This window comes from Cryptomeria japonica, chromosome 11, assembly GCF_030272615.1.
Source record: "Cryptomeria japonica chromosome 11, Sugi_1.0, whole genome shotgun sequence".
Classification (NCBI taxonomy): Eukaryota; Viridiplantae; Streptophyta; class Pinopsida; order Cupressales; family Cupressaceae; genus Cryptomeria; species Cryptomeria japonica.
In genome coordinates, this window is record NC_081415.1 from 113,353,315 (window position 1) to 113,375,539 (window position 22,225).

Below are 22,225 nucleotides of genomic sequence, written 5' to 3' on the forward strand. Positions count from 1 at the left end.
GTACATATCATTTAAATCTATAAATTTTTTTTATAATGGAATATTAAATAAATATATATAATTTATTTAAAAATTAAATAAGTCAAATTAAAAATTAAAAAGAATACATATGCATTCATGCATATGCATATTATAATATGAGTAGAAATCTAAGAAATAAATTGATATCTTATTGATGGTTTCATGTAATTTCAATCTAAAACATATAAAATTGGTGAGGAGGAAGATTAAGCATGCTATTTTATCTATAAAACATAGATTTTAGAAAGTCCAATATGGACATGTTATTTAAAAACCACAACGAAAAGTTAAAATTTTATTATAATGCATACATCTTATGCCTTCGTAAATATTAAACCCTAACACAAATAGTACACATGTTTAGAAGAGTAGATGCATTACCTGATAAAAATAAATTTCACAATTTTCCTTGAAAAATTAAAATAAATATTTTCAGATGATCCTATATCGTTATTAGCACCTCTCTTCTACAATTCATTTTGCTCTAGATTATCTACAATGAAATAATATGTAGTCATTTATATGAAGTTACAATTAACCCTTCAATTACCTAAAATATAAGATCCATTTATAATTAATATATTAGATAATAGATGATCTAATGAATGCCTAAAATATAAGATCCATTTATAATTAATATATTAGATAATAGATGATCTAATGAATGTATGTCTATTGGTTTAACATATTTAAAAAACTTAACATCTAATACAAGTCTCTTGAACTAAAACTTTTAAAAATTGAACAAATGAAATAATAAGATATTAGAATATGAACATATTTATATAATTCAAATAGGTTTATCTAAAATAAGATTGCTCACTACAAGTACAATAAAATATTAACACCTCTCTCTCATGTTTGATCTTTAATTTAGTGTAACTTTCCTATTAACTATTTTCTATCAATTGAATTGTATTGTTCTTATAGCGGCATTTTAATGTATCAATATGGTGTTGATAGACTGTAATTATAATCAAGGATCTTCGTTAATACCAATATACAATTTCCAATATACAATTCAAGATATATTAAGTTGGCACGTAGTCAAAACAAATGCCACCCAGTGGCGATTATTTGTCTTAATTTAAAAATAGAAATAGTCAAATATCATTTGAATTATGATTGAAATTAAGAAAATGACTAAATTTAAGATTAAGTTACTAGTATAGATAAATATTAGAATTTTATAATATTGTATTTTACTTATTGTATTATTAATATATTATAATTATATTACAATATTATTATAATTTTTCTATATATTTATTATTATATTATTTTTATTTATCAATTTATTAATAAAAATATTAGAACTAAATTATTAATTTATTGCATCACATAACTAAAATAATATTCTTAATTTACATATAATTTAATATTATATATATATATATATATATATATATATATATATATATATATATATATATATATATATATATATATATATATATATATATATATATTTATTTGTTTATATAAAGATTTAGAAGATTTAAGGATGTGTAAAATAAACTTGATAAGAAAATTTAAACATGTTAATACCTAAAAAACTTGCTTAAAAATCATTCGAAAATTAATTTCCATAATTTGGGAACTTAAAAATGATGCATCTTTACTTTATAAAAATTCAAAAATATGTGAAAACAAAAAAATCATTATGTTTGAATTTTAAGATTATTTAAACATAATTCCCTTCTCTAGACAACTCATCTTGATGTTGAATAGAATATGATCACAAAAGATTGATGAAATGAATGTTTACACGATTAAATTTATAATTTCTAGGATAGGGATTTCAAGTCAATTAGATTGGAGAAAAATAATTTCTATAAACTTAAAAATGATGGATCTTAACTTTATAAAAATTAAAAAATATGTGAAAACAAAAAAATCATTATGTTTGAATTTTAAGATTATTTAAACATAATAACCTTCTCTAGCCAACTCATCTTGATGTTAAATCATATAATATGATACAAAAGATTGATGAAATAAATGTTTACATGATTTAATTTAAAATTTCTAGGATAAAGCTTAGGGTAATGATTAAGGTTGATATAATAAAATATAACCATAGTTGAATCATAATTTAACCATCATTATAATACTGATTATAATTAAAAACTATACCTGACATCCTCTCATCTTATAATATCTACTATTCTTCTACTTGGATGTTTAGCAACTACCAGATCCTTGAAATTCAAAAGGCTATTAGATGGTTTCTCTGGTCGGATGGTAAAGGTAATAGGAAATTGCATGCTGTTAATTGGAAATGGTGTCACACTAAGAAAACTCTTGGTGGCCTTGGGTTAAAAGATCTTCGGACCCAAGGTATTGCTCTTGCAGCTAAGTGGATCTTCCATGCCTTGGAAGGGCAGGAGCCTTGGAAGGTTTTAATCAGAAGCAATATTGAGAGGGCTCTTCTGAAGAAGGCCAACACTTGGAAAGGTTTACCTTTTGCCAACCTGGTGGCTAGTGATTTCCCTGTCTTTGTCCAAGGCTCCTGTGTGTTTAGGTCTATTTGGAAGGCCTGGGAACATGTTAGAGGATTATTAGGAAACACTAGTGTCAGTAGTGGTGACCTTATCCATGGTGAGAGATCCATATGGTGGAACCTCCATCATGCGGGCAAGCCTTTGGCTCTCACACAGGGGTGCTCGGCTAGGGCTTGGGCCAACAAAGGCATTAAACTCTTAATTGATATTCTGGAGCATGGTAATATTCCTTCTTGGGAAGATCTTAGTTTGAAGTTCAACCTTCCTTCCTCTCAAATAAGAACCTACCATTTGATTAAGCGGGCTTGTGTGGATCTTGGACTGCCTAAGGATTGTTATGTGGACTCATATAGTTTCCTATCTTTTAAGTGGGTCGATGGTATTCTTTTGTCTAAAATTAAGGCAAAAAATATATATGCTACTCTGAACTTTGATTCCTCTATTATCACTCATGCTAATATGTTATGGTATTCTAACCTCTCTACTCTACAATGGTAGAAAATCTTTAGCAGGCTCTGGAAAAGTTCAATTGAGTGAAAACTCAAGTTCTTTAAATGGTTGTTACTGCTGAATAGGCTCCCTTTAAAAAGGAGTTGTGATGCTTTTGATCTTTGTTCTATCTGTAAACTCCATGATACTGGTAGACATATCTTCTTTGACTGCTCCATTGCTAAGGAGATCTAGTTAATGTTTGGTTTTTCTATCCTTGACCTTATAAATATGATGGAAGTTGTCTCTGGTTATATTCATGGCTTAAAGAAAGATGCTAATATCCTCTGCTATATATGGAAGGTTAGGAATGCTGAGAGGTTTGATGCTCAAACTAGGGCCCTTACTGAATCTTTCCGAGGACTCACATTTTTTAAAATTGTTATGCAGGTTACTCTTACCATGAACGTTGAAAGGAATAAATTGCTCAAGTTCCTAAAAGATGGGCATGCAACCATGTTCGTTTATGAAATGAAAGATGGGTACGAATGGAGACGCAACATGGACAACCTCTCATCCTTTGAGGAGGCGCTCAAGAGGCTGAACAATGAAATTAGAACTAACAAGGAACCCTCCTACGCCCAGGTTGAAATTCTATCTCAAACCCTGAGCCATAAGAACATTGTCTGGATGGAAGGACCGCAAGGGTGGACGACTTGGGTGGAATGCATTGATGGCATCCTATCCTAGATGGCATCCTATCTTTGTTGTAATTGCCCTATTAATTACTTTTGGCCTTTTTGATCATGTGCTATGATGCGGTCTCAGACTCTCACTCTAGTTTAGTTTTTGTTTCTGTTGTCATGTGGTGATGACAACTATCTTTTTGTACTATTCTCCCTCAATATTTAGTATAAAAAAAACCTATACCTGACATTAATAAAACACTAAACCTAATCAATTATGTATTTTAATTATTATATTATTAATATATTATAATATTATTATACAAGTTTTATATATTTATTATTATATTGTTGTTATTTCTTTATATAAATCTTTAATAGATTGAAATGCAAAGTCTAAATAATTAGTTAAATAGTTTTTTAGATAATTTGTTAAATATTTTTTTTGTGGATGTTATTAGTCAATTATATATTTTAATTACTATATTATTGATATATTATAATATTATTGTACAAGTTTTATAAATCTTTAATAGATTTAAATGTAGAGTCTAAATTAGTTAAATAGTTTTTTAGATAATTTGTTAAATATTTGCTTTGTGGACATGTAAAATAAATTTGATAAGAAAATTTAAACATGCTAATACCTAAAAAATTTCCTAAAAAACTCATTCAAATTATGGATCCGTGAAATTTGGTAATATGATGTAAATTTTTCAAGCCAATTAGATTGAAGAAAAATAATTTCTATAATTTAGAAGCTTAAATATCATGCATCTTAACTTTATAAAAGTTTAAAATATATATTTAAAAAAAAATATTATAGTTCTAATTAGTGGAGAAGCAATTGAGTAATAGAAAGTTAACAAAAACTAATGGCAATCGGCAAGTACTAATAAGACCTCATTTAAAAAATGTGCATATTGCCACATCTACAAAGAAATAAATATAAATCGGGACATATGGTTATGGTCAATGTTTCACTATACACTCTAATTTATTATTCGGATCATACAATAGTTAATCTTCTACTATTTGATGATTATGATTTATTTGTAATCTATACAAGGAACGACAAAAAATATGATGAGAAAATAGATCTGTGGTAAGAGATAAACAATCGCATAAAGGGTATTCTTCAAAAAATGGTCTTCTCACTCCCGTTCATGTGTTTTTCATGTAGAGGAGTTGCATTTGGTTTTTATTTGTGGGTTGAAGCAATCCTTTCCCTTATAAGGACCTTCTCTCTTGACGAGACAACTCTCACATTAGGTTGTTGCATACCCTAAGGGTTGATCTAGCTCTATTATAATTTATGCCTTGATTCCTCAATTTGGGCATGCTCCATAGCATGAAGTTCAACCACTCTTTTGTGTCAATTTCTCTTTGAAAATTTTCCTGGTGAGGAAGTGGTAGATAATGAGGGTTTCTACTAGATATCTTTATCTACCACTATTTTGTCAAATCCTCATGAGGATAAGTTGTGGAGGATCTTTATCTTTAGCATGCAGTTCAAGCACTCTTTGGTGTCAATTCCTCTGACTTGCACAACTAGGTCCAAACAACCTAGAGATCCTTGGTGTTTGGCAAGATCAAACTCTTTCCTTGTGAAAAAGGTGTTTCATAGTTAAATTTTCATTGTATGATGATCAAAATAGTGTTGGGACATTTGTGGGCCTAGGGAGAGAATTCTCTTGTAGTCAAACCCTAGACTCCCTCTTTCACTCCCCTCTCTAAACCACTCTTTGTGCATCTAGTTTAGGTCAAAGTAAAGGTAGTCTAGCATGTAATGACTATTTTTCAAAATATGAAAAACAATACTCAACTGAACAATTTTTGACTTGAATGTTTCTAACATCATATGTTTGAACTGAGCCTTAATAGAACCTTGACATTTATAAATCTTCTCCTCTCCTTGCATATGCTCTTTATACTCTTCTTCATACTTAACATGTTTATATTCTTCCTTTATTTTCCATCTAATCACGAATCATTCTTTTCCATGTAATTTTTTTTTTCATACACTTTACAGATATGCTTCTCTATGGTGTCTAGTTTTAGCTACAACTTCTTGTCCCTTTTGAGTTTCCAACTACAAATTGTACACCCAATCCAATTAAAAATTCCTTGTCATCTCCCACTCGTGGCTCAATTTTGATTTTCCTTTTCTTTTTCCCTTTAATCTACTTCCAACAACATCATTTGCACCGTTCTCAGCAACATCATCTATGCCTGTCTCAGTAATATCATCTAGGTCATTCACATCACCATTTTCTTTGGCATTGACATCAACCTCAATTGAATTATTTTTGCCTATTCTGGAAATCCAATTCTATTGGAATAGCATATGCGGTGTTGGGATTTGTCTCAATTATCTCATTTTGATCTTTCTTGGAGGTTTCCTCTTCAATGATATTTTTTGGTCCATCTACAAGTATAGATGTTATGCCTTTGTTTGATAAACTATCAATATTAACATTACTGAAGTATGGCCTTATGCTTCTATTTATGCACTTTGTTAGCCTCCCTTCAACACTTTTAGGAATCTGACTGCTCAACATCTCTCAAAAAATATAAATTAAAAGAAATAAAATCTAATAACTAATAAGATAGACACTTGTATCTTGATTACTCATGAAATGAATGAAACCCTACTAAATAATTTTAAAAATGAACTAAAATTTGCACTCTGTGGATATATAATCTTTTAATACTGAAAAAGAAATTATTACTCACACTTACAAATTGGTTTTGTCGAAGTCCATTATGCAACAATGTCTGTAATAAAAAGTTCTCTATGATCTTAATTAACTATAGAGATCTCAGAAAATAGCAATTTGTGACAATAAAGTACCAACTTTTGACTAAATTTATACCAATCCAGATCTAGTGAATTCCATGAGGCATTTTAAAATTAATCTTAAATTTTTGGCAAATTTAAGAGAGCTATTGTCATCATTGAGTGAAAATGGGTGAATCTTCCCAACTAAATAAATGATATGTTTCAATTTCCAAGATGATAATAGACCTATAATTACCATTCTTACAATAGAACTAGTGAAAATGGGTCCTCCTAAATGATGACATACAAAATAGCTGGTAAAATGGGACCTCCTTAATGATTGTTGTATCGAATTGCTTAGCTGGAATTGGCAAATAAATGGGTAATATACACTGTAACTTTCTAAGATGGCAAAAAAAGAAAAAAAGTATGACTGGCCCCCAAAAGATGGAGGCGAAATACATTGCTTATGGCCATAATCAGGTAAAAATCAAGTGAATGGGAGATAGATGTTTGTATTGTGTTGTCATTGATGTCAATCAGTATAGGATGGCTACCAGTTAAAGAGATGTGTGTGCAACACTATCATTGGTGCATATCGGATGTGATGTATTTGATATCACCTAGCTTTGTAGACCACCAATAAGGGATAGAATGGCATTAAGCATAATCGATAGTGGAGTCACCGGTACACAAGTTAGTGTTCTAATTGTGTTGAAGACATGGACAGGAGAACGATATGATATAACAATCGGTAAATGATGACATCTGTAAGAGAGAAAGATGTTGGCTGGTTGATTGTGATGAAGAGGGGGAATGTTATCAAGAATCACATCACCAGAAGAGAAGGATGTACAGGTCACTGGTATGCTATGTGGATGTCAAATAACAGGACTCCCACCAGATAAAGATGTAGTCACTATTTGAAGAGATGACTAACAGTGAGTGTGCCCCAGCCAAATCACTTATGCCTATTTGAGGATGTCCTTCTCAAACAGGGAAGCCATATTGGTGCATTACTAAATGTAGACAACAAGAATCCACTCCCACCAGTAAGTGAAGCTTATCTCCTATTATGCATGGTATGCATCATAGTCCTCCGAGATAAGAGAGAAGAGTAGAAGGAAGGTGATTGAAGGCTCACACTAGATGAATGAGTGAAACAATAAGTTTCCTTAAGTGTATGAGATCAGGGATGTGCACCGGATCAACATGTGAAGACATTATGTGCTATCGGGATAGAGAAGGAAGAGTAAATAAGTGATGGGTTTTTCACTTTGACAAATCAGTTAAGATATTGTTAGGGTCAATGATGAAAAAGGCAAAGTTGAGCAGCTGTAGATAGTGAGTACAACCAGTATGCAAATTCCTCAGATGGAAACAGTCAAAGTTTGATGACATGGTGTAATCAAGGGTGCCAATCAATAAGTATGAGAATTGGTAAGAGAGAAAAAGAAAAAGTGATGTGCTTCTTCCTGATGAAGATGAGCATATAGTGGATTTATATGATTGGTAACTGGCAAAGATGCTCCGCCAGAAGAGAAGCCAAGGGAAAAGTGATTCAAGATTAGTTAGGGTTTAACCCATAGATGAACCTAGCTCTAAGGTTGCTTTGTGATCCTATCCAAACTGACATGGAAGACCTAGAAAATGGGGAGGCCGAAATAGTCACCATGTGGAGGTGAACTGGTAAACATGCATAGGTAATTGTGTTGTGTCAGTGAGATAGTTTGCAACATGTCGACATTTATGTTGGTTGCATGATTCACAAGATGTGCAACAAACTTTTGCAGCTCGAGGTCAAATGGACAACAGAGATCTAAGACAAACTATTTGTGTAGATTGAGGTAGGTGAAGGTAACCGTGAAACTATTCTTGGTGATTGACCATGAAGTCCACTGATAGGTTAAGAGAAGATTGCTAAATGAGGAAGGCACGTTCTGGAATGCAAGACAATGGTGGTATTGATTGATGAGTTACAGATCATCAATCAAGGTGATCAGATCTGATAAGATCTGAGTGGATTTATTTTTTCCTCAAGGTCAAAGAAGAAACCCTAACTATTTGATGTTTGAATTAGTATTTGGTGAGAAAACTAGTTTATATATATGTAAGCCAAAATCAATGAAGGTTGCCACTGAATGTGAGAGTGTTGTTGTATGTGACATAAGAAATCAGTCAAGTGCTCAATGACAATTTGAGAAGAGACTTAGTGTGATAAAGAGAGAATTGGGTAGAAGAGTTCAACCGGAAATAGTGTGGCAACCAGCAGTCAACCATTAAGTCTTATAGAGGAGAAAACAAGTAGTGAGAGAACTGGTAGAGAAGAGTTGCAGAAGATTGTAGAGAAGAGAGGCAAAAAACTAACATAGTGTAGCCCCAGTGGAGAGTAGGTTTGTAGTAGAGAGAAGAGAGAATCAATAGAGAGTAGAGATGATAGAGGTCTGAATCAACATAGAAGGAGAAGAGGCTGAACTGGCGAGGGTACAACAGAGAGGTAAGAAGAGAATCGACAGAGAATTGTAGAGAGGAGAACCGATAGAGATATTTATAGAAGAGTTACAAAGTTCATTTGTAACAAGTTTATTAATTTTATAACTGATTATGTTTATTGAAGAATACTGAGTTGGAGCTCGGTGCAGTGGTTGTAGTTCCTTGGGTTGGTGCTCTAAATCAATGATTGGTGCTTATTTGTTTGGTGCCCTAAATCAGTGATTGGTGCTTATTTGTTTGGTGCCCTAAATGGGGGGTTGGTGCCCTAAACATTGTAATTAAAATTTCATTGTGAGGCTAGATTGGAATAGTAGATTGCACTAGCATTTCTTACTGAGGTTTTCCCCATCTTGGGTTTTCCTCGTATATGCTTGTGTAATATGATGTCCCTTTCATGTGTGATTGCATTTTTTATAGTCTCCCATCTAACCAGTAAGTCTTGTTTCTGATAGATCCGTTAACCAATATACTCACATAGGATTAAAAAGGGAAAAGTTTGTAAATAACTGATTCACTACCCCTCTCTCAGTGGCTCATTTTGTCTAAAAATTGGTATCAGAGCCTAGGTTCCCAGTAAGATAAGCTTTCTCCAACTTGGGTAGATTATGGCTTAAGGACACAATGGTTTGTTTTATACTGTTGGTGTAAATAATTATTCATCATGGATATTATTACACTATACTTAAGTTTACTTAGGAAATGCATTTCATAATAGTTTGGGTATGAGACACTTGGGTGTTTGTGCCACATTGGGATAGTGTGTGTAGGAGAATTTCCAACTTTTATGGTGTGATCTTGTAGTTACACTCCACATTCAGTGGGTGATCCACCTCATGTGGACTATTATATTATTTCTCCTACCTACCCACACCTATTTCCTACCTACCCTTGTTTCTTATTGAGCCACATGCCATGTTTGTGTGCTCACATATCCATATAGCCTTTCCTATATAAGCAGGCTTATATTCACTGTATGTAATGCTTAATGATCCAGTTGATCACATTTTTCATCTTAATAGAATACAGTTTATTTCTATCATCTATTTTGTTCTCTCTTATTTGTGCTTTCCATTTCCTCTTGATCTTGGCAAAATCTCACATGGTATTAGAGCCATTAGAGTGTCATTGGTTTGCTAATTGAGAGAAATTGATGCTATTTGGTATTGTGTATTTTAGAGTTTTCTATTGCAGGTTATTATTGAAGCTTGATGGGTCAAATATGAGGTTACCATTGGATTGAAGAGGTCAAAGAAAGTCAATTTTTCCTTTTGTTTCATCCAAATCAGACTTCAGAGGCCAAATCTAGAGGCATTTGAAGTTTGACACTGCGACGGAAATTTTCCAGAAATTATAATTTTGTAGGCAATTTTCAAATAGCGATATCTTAGTCATCCGGACTCATTTGTTCGAGAATTTTTTTTTTGTTTTGGGGTATAATTTTGTGATCTGTACAGTGGTGTAGGAGTTTTCTAATTTTTGGATACAAGTTTTTCAAAAATCATGAAATCTCGATTTTTACAACTTTGGAGGCTTCGTTTGGGCTCATATGGACTCTTTTTCAGGTGTCGTTTTTATTTTAAAGTACGTATTTTTTCATCTACTTTCATAATCTGCCATCTATTTGCAGTGATTTTAAGTAGAAATTGTTCTTTTAATATTTGGCCTTTTTTGGCATATTTGGTACTTGCATTTTGCTTGGATCTCAGTTTAGATCACTAGTAGTATTTGTTGAAGTCTCTTAGATCTCATTTTGAGAAGTTGAAAATTGAAATCAGAAGTCCACTTTGCCTTGTTTTGCAAGTGGCCCATTGTATATGCACTTAGTATAAAGTGCCAAAATCACCATTTTGGGGGGTTTCTTGATTGAGTGAATTTGGGGGGGTCTCTTGTACTTTTGTGCTCCCATGTTCCTTCCTTTTTGCTGCTATGGGTTCTTCTAAGTTTCCTCTCTTAACTCCTCATAATTATGCTACTTGGAAAATTGATGCATGGAGTAAACTTATGGAAAAAAGACTCACCCATTACATTGATGGAACTATTGTTGCTCCCGTTGATCTTAAGGTTGATCCAGTTGGTCACTTGGATTGACTCATAGGATCCAGTATGTATCAAAGGATCTCATTTTTCATATTGAGAAGTTTACTCTAATCAAGGATGCTTGGAAAAAGTTTCAATACTTGTATGGTCAAGCTGATGAGATTAGGGGATATCAAATTGATAGTGATCTCACCATGTTGGATCCCAAGAACTTTGATACTATACAAGATTATGTCACTAAGGAAAATGAGTTGAGGGCACAACTCAATGATTGTGGCATTGATAAGAAGGATACTCAATTGATATTCAACTTGATAGGCAAGCTTCCACAAGAATATGCAGCATTTGTTTCTAGTTTCCAAACCCATAGGATGACAATGGGTTCAAGCTACACAATGCCTACATTTGATGCTTTCAATGAAATGTTGATGATGGAACAAACTAAGTTGATAAGCATGGGCATTCTTAAGGCTTCTAAGTTTCAAGCATTAGTGGAAAATGAAGGGAACAAAGGAAATCAAGGAAAGGACAACTCAAACAAGAAGAAATGGCAATCAAAGCCTAAGGAAAAAACACCATCTTCTTCACAACAAGGAGATTCATCCTCTTCCAAGAGGGATAATTCACCAAAGAGGGAGAGACCTACTTGTGCCTATTGTAAAAAGTTTGGTCATGAGGAGCATCGTTGCCATTCTAAGAAGATTGATGAGCTCATACATATCATCAAAAAGCATAACATTGATTTGCCTAATGTCTACAAGAAGGATGATTCATCAACTTCCACTTCCTCACATTCAAAAGGAAAAGGGAAAGCATTCATGGCTTCTACAAGTGGGAAGACTCACTCTTTTGGGAGAAGAAAAGGAAAATCTCTATGTGCTACTATCAGTCTTGATTCAGAGAGATGGCTTCTAGATTTAGGGCTTCTCATCATATGGCATCTTCATAGTTTATGTTCTCTACATTTGAGCCTTGCACCATGCCATAGATTTTGATGGGTAATCATACATACATGGATGTGATTGGGAAAGGATCTATTGATGTTGGGGATAACTCCTTGAATAATGTGTTGTGTGTACCCCACTTGACAAACAATCTCCTTTCCATCTATCAAATCACACATGGCGCAACTAAGAGAGTTGTGGAGTTCACACCTGAGTTAGTTTTCATTAGAGATTTGGAGACTAGAGCTATCATTGCGACTGGGGTGGTTGATCATGCATCTTGGTTATACTCCTTTTCAAATTTTGTTGATGATGATGATTTCATATTTGATGATTCTACACATGATGATCACACTTCTTGTGATGGTTCAGATTTTGAGGAGAACTTTGGGTAGTTGAACATGGGGATTCTCACAGGTGAACCCATTCTTGAGTCTTATATTTCATCTCCTCATATTGATATCACATCACCTATTGCACCTGATGATGTGGATAGTGTGATAGTTTTGCCTTCATGTGATCCAGTGCAATAGGATATTCATTGTCTTCCAACTTCAGATTCATGGGATGATTACTTGACAGACATTGTAGGTTTGTTTGTGGAATACTACATTGCAGATTTGGGAGACATCATTGATGACATTCATCTTCTCTTTGATGAAGGTGATCCTTCTTTGATTGTTGCAAGGGAACACTCTGACCCTCTTGTTTATTCTCTACATGATCATTCTTTCAAGGTTGACATGATTGTGGATACTTATGTACAGTAGTTGGAGGAGGTCTCTTTATTTTTTGAGGAGACATGTGAGTCTTTGGGACATGTTCTACATTCATCTCCACTAGATCTTGGAGTGCCTTTTTCAGCAGTGTGGCACAGTTTACCACCTTTGGAGGGGATATCTTTCAGCATTGACATGGGGACACTTGAGCAGTTTTCAGAGATTCCTTTCATCATGAGTTTTTTTCATACATCTTCCCTACATGATTGGGGAGACTTCATGGATGCACCTTTGGTTTTGTTTCTTCCTAAGGGGAGGAATACTGTTTGACATTTGTGGAGCAGTTTCTTCATACATCGATCTTTTATCATCGGTGCAGATTCCACATTGAGGGGGGGCTTCCTAGTCTCTCTTCTTCTTCTTCTTCTCTCATATGGGGGGACTTTTTCCTCACATGGGGTTTTGTTCCTCACATTCTTCTATGAGAGTTCTCTTGTATAGCTTTCATCTTTCTTTTGGGGGAGGATTTTTTCCCATTGGGCTTTTCTCTCTTTCCTCACTTTGTGAGAGATTTCATTGCATTGGTTTGCATGCATTTGCATTTATTCATGGGTACCTAAAATGGCCTAGTAGCTGGGACCCATCTTGCATTGCTTAGATGCATTGTAGACTTTAATGTATTCCCCTAAGTTGCACTTAAGGGGGGGTGTTGGTGTAAATAATTATTCATCATGGATATTATTACACTATACTTAAGTTTACTTAGGAAATGCATTTCATAATAGTTTGGGTATGAGACACTTGGGTGTTTGTGCCACATTGGGATAGTGTGTGTAGGATAATTTCCACCTTTATGGTGTGATCTTGTTGTTACACTCCACATTCAGTGGGTGATCCACCTCATGTGGACTATTATATTATATTATTAGAGACATAATTATCCATTGAGATATGATTGATAGTTGAATCATAGTTATAGGATGCTTTGGTATAGTTGGTTTGGTCATCTATGGCTGCAGGTTTTCCCTTGTCATGCTTTGGGAATGGTTCCTTAAACATCTCATGTTCTTGATTGGATGAGTGTCCTTCAATCTCAATGTCACCTCTATGAATGAGATCTTGTATGATGTTCTTCAGTCGATGACAATTTCCTATTTTATGACCCTTGCTCTTGTGAAATTCACAATACTCATCATCATTCCACCAATTTGGTTTGACCTTTGGTTCATATGGAGGAAAATCTGGAGTTGTGATTACTTTGTTTGCCACTAGATTCTTTAAGACTGATTCAAGTGGCTCTCCCAATGGGGTATACTTCCTTTGTGATCTAGAAGTTGTTTGAGTATTCACCTCATTGTTTGTAGAGCTTGATCCCAAAAAAATGATTTTGGGTCGCACCGTATTGGCATCAACAACACCATCATTGACTATGTTCTTTTTTTTGTTCCAAAATCTTCGCTTATCTTTTCCTTTAAAGTCATCTTTGTTTTCCTTGAATATCTTAATGACTCCTTGTTCAATTAGGACCTTTTTTGTCGCTAAGCCTTTTTCAGTGACGTCCTTGAAGGTGGACAAACAAGCTTTCCTTAGATCATAGCCAATGTCTTTGTTAACATTTTGGGTGAACATCTCTACCATTTGTTTTTGTGGAATTTCACAAGAGCATCTGCTAGCTAGATTCCTCCATCTTTGTAAAAATGATGAAAAAGACTCTCCATCTTTTTGCTTGGTGTTGCACAAAGTAGTGACTGATATGTCTGTCTCTTTGTTGTATGAGAAATGTTGAATAAATGCCTCTGCTAAGTCACCCCATGACTTAATACTAGGTGGAATTTGGGAGAGCCATTCCATAACTTGATCACCTAAGCTTTGTGAGAATAATCTCATCAAATATGTCTCTTCTATTGCTACCTCAATGCGGGCTATGAAAAACTATCTTATGTGTGCCTTAGGATCCCCTTTTCCTCTATACTTATCAAACTTAGGTGTCACAAAGTGTGTAGGAAAAGGAGGCATTGGAATGCTCTTGTCAAATGGATAAGGACATATGTCTCTCATTGTGTATGGTGGCTTTGGTGTATTTATGTCCTCCATTTTCTTTTGTAAGTCCCTAATTTGTTGTTCCAAATTGCTCTTAGGTGGAGATCAATTTCTTGGACCATACCCCATGCTTGAGGCACCAATTGGAGGAGGAGCATGTTGCATATATGGATGATATTGATCATACACATGTTCATATGGAGGAGGTCTATAATGATGCTGCGTATATGGACCACTTGGTAGAGAGTCATGGTGACGAATGGAATATCTGTTTTGTCCATGTATACCATACTCTACAGGCATGTCATGTTCTAATGTGTTGCCCCCAAATTTGACGCGGGCTTTCCTTGTGTCCAAATTTTGAGTATGCCTTTGAATATCCAATTGCTTTGGTGGTTGATCCTTAGCATTAGTATGTGATTGAGTATACTTTTCTGCATAAGACCTCCATAATGGTCTGCGAAGGTGAGTCTGATATGCTTGACCATGTGTGTATGGGACCTCTGGTTTTTGAAACAAAGATGATGGTGATTTAGGCACCATATGTGGTCCTTTATTGCCTCCACTATTAGGCCTCCTTTGATCCATGTTGGAGTGAGTTTGTTGCAAAGGTCTATTTTCCATTATTTGAGACATGTCAAAATCATGAGGGATCTTGGCTCCACTTTGTGCCATCACTTGTAGAAAATATAGTCTATCTCTCCTCATTATTTCCTCAACCAATCAATTAAAATGAGGATTCATAATGGTGTCTTCCACTTCTGCTGAATGTACAAAAAAGTTGTCCATATTGTCATTGTGTGTATCATTGTTGTTTATAGTGTCCATGTTCTCAATATTTGGAATGTTTCTATAAGCATCCATGTCAGGTAATGTAGTATGATCAGAATTGAAAAATATATCATTGTCATACTCATAAGAACTCATGTTTGCGGACTCTTGAGCCTCTTTAGTTTCTCTCCTAGATTTTTGGGAACAGGTTTCAACCATGAACTAGGTATTGGCCAAGATGTGTGAGACTAGATGAAAATGGAAAGATATGAAAGACCAAGAGTTGGATGGAATGTAAATGAATCTGAGGTGTACTTGCAATGTCCAAAGTGTAAGACCAAGTATGTATGTAGTAGAGTAGGTGTGACTTCCAAAGAGAGGATAGTTTCTCTTGATGAGGTAAGCTGACCTTGACTCTAAGTAAGACCAAATGAGACCCAAAGGTGATAGACCTTGATGAGGGACCACTTAGCAAAATGTTGTTGTATGTAATGTGTTGACAAAGTATGATGAGGACAAGCAAGTGACCTTTTGACTCAAGTTTAGAGAAATGTGACTGTAATGTAAGGTGTAAAGCAATGATGGACTGTGTGAGACCCAAAGAAAAGTTGAATGCTAGATAAAAACCTGGAGAAATAACCTAGGAAGCTCAAGAATTTCGAAACTGACTATGTTTGTTTGCTAGACTGTAAAAGTTTTTCAATTTTGAACATAGACTTGCCTATATACTGCACAGACGTGATTTCCTGACACAGACGTGGTTTTGTTAAATACAGATGCGTTTCTGAGATTTGGTAAATGCAATGTTGATTCTAAGAACACAGATGCATTTGTACCCTTCACAGATGCAGTTATACGACACAGACGCTATTATGTCAGACACAGATGTGTTTCTGCAAAATTTGTGCAATTTTTTCCAATCTATGAAGTTGTTTTGTTGTGACCAAATCTGACTATTTGACTATTTTTTGTGACAAGAGGACACAATGTTGATGAGGACTCAATGTTTGCAAGTGTCTAGACTCCAAAAAATGACTCAAAGAAAGTGTGTTGTTTGATGTAAAATTGTTTTGCATACACTTGAAGACACAAAAGACACAATATTTTGCTGTTTGGTCCTGAATGTTTGATTGCTCAAAATAAGTCAAGCACAATTCTTATGGCTGGCCAAGACAATAGTTCTTGATCCCACATGGGGTTTTACCCCCGAGGCTACGCTATTCAGAGTGGATACTTAGATGCTTGACCTCACTGGCTCCACCCTCGGCACTCACTTCTTGGGTTAGCCAAGCATTAGTCCCCATGAAAACTCCTCCTGGCGAACTTTGTATCTCTACTAAGAACCGTATATGTGTGGGCCGCTACTAGAGGTCCGACCTCCTGCCCCAACAACTAGAATGATTTTGGCTTTTAAAACAAAAAGGTGCTAGTAAGGGAATTCGCTCGTGTGGCCATACATGGGGCACTTTCAGCTCTATAAATGGCTCCTAGCCCATAGGGGTTATGCCCTACAACTGATCAAATAAATTTGATCAAATGGATTTATGGGGAGACATAGTGTTGGTATGAACTAATCAGCACACGCTATCCATAGTTTTCACCATGAATACAGTTGTTTATAGTGGTTCGGAAGAGGTGGGTTTTCCTCACTACCACTTGGGTCATTCTCTTCTCACTAGTAGTCCTAATGACCACATGGGAAGACAGTCCCTCTAAAGATTAAACAAAAAGAGCCTATTGCTCAAGACACAAAAGACAATGATTCAATTTTAGTGCACCAATTGAAGTGTTTGCTAGTCTATGAAAACAAAGCACACAATAAATAACAAAAACCCTTGCCAAGGACCTACAACAAAGATCTATTAGTAGTTTGGATTGTTTCAAATGATCACCCCTGCAAGCACACAAGTTAGGTAAATTTTAGATCCAAAAGACTGTGAAAATAGGGGCCTTCAACAAAATGATTTTGCTTTCAAGACAAGCTGCACCAATTTTGTTAGCTAGATCTGAAGATGTTAGCTCAAAATAAACCAAATCTGAAAAACCAAATGATTAAAACTGAATCAATGAAAAAACCCTAAAACAAAATTAGTGTGCACAAATGCAGGTATAATACACAGATGCGGCTTTGAGACATAGACATGCTTCTGTGAGACACAGACATGAATCTGTAACACAAACGCGGCTTCTAGATGCAGATGCACCTAAAAACCCCACAGACGCGACTGGAGATCACAGATGTGATTTTTTGGAATCTGCAAAAAAAAAGAAAAAAGATAAAATAGTGTCGCAGATGTAGACATGGTTTCCGATGTCACAGACATGACAGAAAGTCACAAACGATATCCAAAAGTGCATAGATGTGATAGAAAGCCAAAAATGCGATCCAAAAGTACGCAGACGTAGAAATATCAAAATGCTATCGAAAAATGTCAGATCTACAACTTCAAAACATGAAATTTGCAACAAAGATGTTAAATGCAAAAGGGACAAGAGTCCCATCAGGTGTGCCAAAATGTATATGGTGAAAATGGATAAAACAATGTTGAAAGGATAAATAGATTCAACCACAAAACCCTAGCCTAACAACAACAAAGATCCACCATAACATATGAAGATTACCTAAGACAATGCAAATCAAATGAAATCATAAAGATTATACCATCACATGTCCAATAGGGTTTGGATCTCCATTCTTCCTATCTCCATTGATCTTGCTTGATATATTTTCTCTCAGATTTTATATGTGCCCAAGAGCTCAACAAAGAATGGAAATGTGGTTGCGAGTAGGCTTGATTGCATATGCAAGTTCGAAAGCATAGTCGGGGCTGAATGCATAGTGAGGTAGTCAAATGCATAGATTGATTATATTGATTAGGGTTGATAATTAACGAAACATCTCCTTATATAGAAGACACTATAAGAAATGGAGGGATAAGATTGAGAGGTGTAAAAGAGGTCGGCTATGATTACAGGGTAGGTAAAGAAAATAATAAAATAATAAGAGGGTAGGTAGTGTATGAATTAAGAGACGAATGACATGTGTCATGAGTAGAAAAGGCTAATGAATTAATTAAATAAATAAAGATTTATTTAATTAATAGAGGAAGTGGGATCAATTAAGTAAATAAGATATTTATTTAATTTAGGAAAAGGGTAATTAAAATAAATAAATGTATTTATTTAAATGAGAAATAAGGCTAGAAGAGGATAAATGAATTAATTAAATAAATAAAGATTTATTTAATTAATAGAAGAATTAGGCTGAAGTAATTAAATAAATAAAGATATTTATTTAATTAGACATGACAATTTTAGGTGTCTACAATGTCCAATCTTGTTGCATGCATAACAAACAATATTGTTTTTCTGAATTTCTTTGGTAAACCCTTGATTTCCTTGATTGTCTTTTGATCTACATTGGTTAGCCATATGTCCAAATCTGCTACATGCATGACATCTTACATTTCGAAGACTGATGAATGGTGCATTGTTTTGATTATTTGTATTTGTGCACTGACTTGCTATATGACCATATTTATTACAAACAAAGCATGTACCATTGAATTTGTGAGCATTAGGTTATCTTACCAGTGATTTCTAGTTCTAGTTGTTCGCATGATTCTACTTCTAACATAATGATTGGTCTTGTTTTGTAGTGTTGGATATTTCTTCTTCTTCATAACCAGGATCTCTCTTGTCATCACCATTTCTTCGATTCTTGAGTAGTTCATCAAGTTTGGCAGAACTATCTTTGAATTTGTCCTTGTACTCATTTACAGTGACTAAGTCATCTCTCATGGTTATAATATGCCTCTCAAGTTTCTATTCATTATTTCAGGACTGGATCAACTCAACTTTTAGCATGTCATTCTCATGTGTCACTGTGTTGCATTCATCAGATCTGTCCTTCAATGCTTCACCTAGGTTTTTTTCATTCTTCTTTTTGTCTTCAATCTCCTTGCATATTCTCATGGTTAGGGCTTGCATCTCATTCTTCAAGATAGTGTTCTCTTGAGTGAGTTTCTGATATTGATCCTTCATAGCATCTTCCTTATCATTGTTCTAATTTTGCAATTGATCATAGAGTTTCTTCCTCTTAGCTTGAAGAACTAAAATCTTTCCTTGCAACGAAATGATGTGTACCCTAGCTTACATTAATTCATTCTCCAGTTTACTATTTTCCATCTGCTCAATATAAAGATCCTCAAGAGGAAGTTGAAGTTGTTGCTGGAGTCTGGTTTCCATTGATTCTAAATTTTGGATTTTCCTCAGGTAGTTGAACTTCTTCCAAGGAAATAGCTCTAATACCAATTGTTGGAATCTAAGAACACTGAGAGGGGGGGTTGAATCAATGTTCTACCAGTTCTATTAATTTTGAACTTATTTCTTTTCAACTGATTAATAGTAAATAAAGTTAAAGTGCATAAACCAAATAACATAGAAAGAAGCAACACCATAACACCAATATTTAAACGTGGAAAACCCTGCAAAGGAAAAAACCATGGTGGGAATGATAGCCATAATATCTATATACTTGATCAAGGTATACAAATATTATATTGAGGGAATTGCACATCCAATCAAGCCAACAACCTAGAGCTCAGTACTTAAATAGAAGTCGCACTTACTTACATAGTATTACAAAGTGATTACAAGTAAAAATAAACTCATAAGATGCATTTAACCATGCTAGATAAGTTCCACTTTAAGCTCTGGTAACCCTCAATATGTACCAGTTTGCTGATACTCTATTTTGCCTTGTTTTTCTACAAGTTTAGATCGTGCATGTGAAATTGGACACAAAAGCTTCCTTTCATTCACCAAAAATCATACCCTTGATTTCTAAAAGATTCACAACTAAAATTGCATCCTATATGTTCTTATATCCATCGTTGAAAGGATCTCATTAAATAGCCTTCTAACTTTTCACCTTGTTGGCTTCAATGAAGAATATAATCATGTTGGTTGTAGGATCACAAGGTATTTCATACATAATCTTGATGATCATGTCAGCCCTCACACATTAACAAAAATTCCTTGAAAGAAATTATCAAGGCCACAAGATCTCTTAGTTGGGTCCTATCCTTAACCGGGTACCAGATACATATTACGAGGATTAGAACTTAACCAGTTGTGAAGTGAAGTGAATACCAATTAAGTGTGATGGATATCAGTTGACCCAATTAAATAAAAATGATAAATCAATATATCTCGTTAGAGAATATCTACACCTAGAGATGAGTTGCCATCAATGACAACCCAAAATGCCATTAGACCTTACCAGATGAGTTTTAATTTCCAATAGTTATGTCTTTTTTTAGGGTATAGGTAGATTGGAGTAATTAATAAGTTAATTAAAGTGAATAGAGGGAATGAATTGTACCCGGAGAAATATTCTTGTTATTTTCTTATGAAGATTTCATTTTTGCATTAGAAGAATTTGTAGAAATGTCCTTATCCATTAGAAATTTTTTCCTTCAACCTGATACTCTATAATTGTGAATTTTGATTCTTTGAAGTTTAATTAGTTTCATTTACATTAGTAATTATGTCTTTAATATAATTACCAGTTATCTTAATAAATACACTAGCAAGTCTTCCCTACTGGTCATTCTATGTATTACTCATAAATATGTAGTTATTGCTAACCTATACATTGGTAGGCTTTGTTGAGACATGGACCAGCTAGGACTTGAGCCTAGGACCTTCCATATGCTAGTGGAGTGCTCTACCACTGAGCTACTGGTCCCTCTTGGACCAGTCCATCATCAGTTTGGGTGTGGCTTATTTCCAACCCCAACACCCATCCTTAAGCCATACCTCTTGTGTGCTTAGGGCTTGTAGCCCGGACCTGGCTCTGATACCATGTTGAGACATGTACCAACTAGGACTCAAACCTAGAACCTTCCATATGCTACTGGCACCTCTTGGACCAATCCATCGTCGGTCCGGGTGCGGCTTATTTCCAACACCAACAACTTCTATCAATGCTTATATTTCATCTTATGGTCTTCTAAATATTAGATCTAAACTAAAATATTCAAAACTGCATATAGAAAATTTGATTATTTTCCTCATCATCAAAGAAACTTTGCTGGAAAAACTTCTCATTTTGTTGAGTCTTCTATCTTTGAAATCTAATTTACACTATTCTCTTCTGAAAAAGAATACTCATTATTTGTAAGAATTAGCTTACTAGATAAGATATTTACATCATCATTCTCATTAGAATAAGAATCATTTTAGTCATCACATGAGATACTTGAAACTTCAAATGATTAGGCAACCATAAATTATGTAGTAGTGTGAGGCGGTTGAAAAATTAAACATTGTGGAGTATCATCAATCAAGTTACCATTTTATTTTTGAGGGGGTATTGAGTCTCCTTACAAGATGAAATTTTTTGGTCATTATGCACTAGTTTCCCATTATTCCAAGTTGTATTATAAGTCTTACATAATAACTTAGGCATCCTTTTCTACTTAGAATATTTTTTCTTATGAAGAGGTAGACCCTTCTAATTCTCAACAACTATATTGCTGAAATTTAGTAAATTATTCATCATTTTATTCAACTTATCTTTAGATTATGATTCCTTATTCTAATATCATTTATCGTTAGGATCTTATAGTATCCTCACATCATATCATTTATTCACTTTTGTAGATGCAAATCCTATTACTATTAATATGTATAACAATCTTGAATGCTTCTCTCAAAGACTAAGAATTTGTATCGCTCAATTCATATCATTTTTTTGCAGCATATGTATTACAACATAAAACCAAGCACATTG

General features: G+C 34.3%; 1 non-coding gene across 1 annotated transcript; it reads right to left on the bottom strand.

Annotated features, from left to right (window-relative positions):
* Positions 1-21,106: 21,106 nt before the first annotated feature.
* On the bottom strand, positions 21,107-21,178 carry TRNAA-AGC (transfer RNA alanine (anticodon AGC)). The gene has a single exon. It is a non-coding gene; the product is annotated as a tRNA-Ala (tRNA).
* Between the last annotated feature and the right edge of the window lie 1,047 nt (positions 21,179-22,225).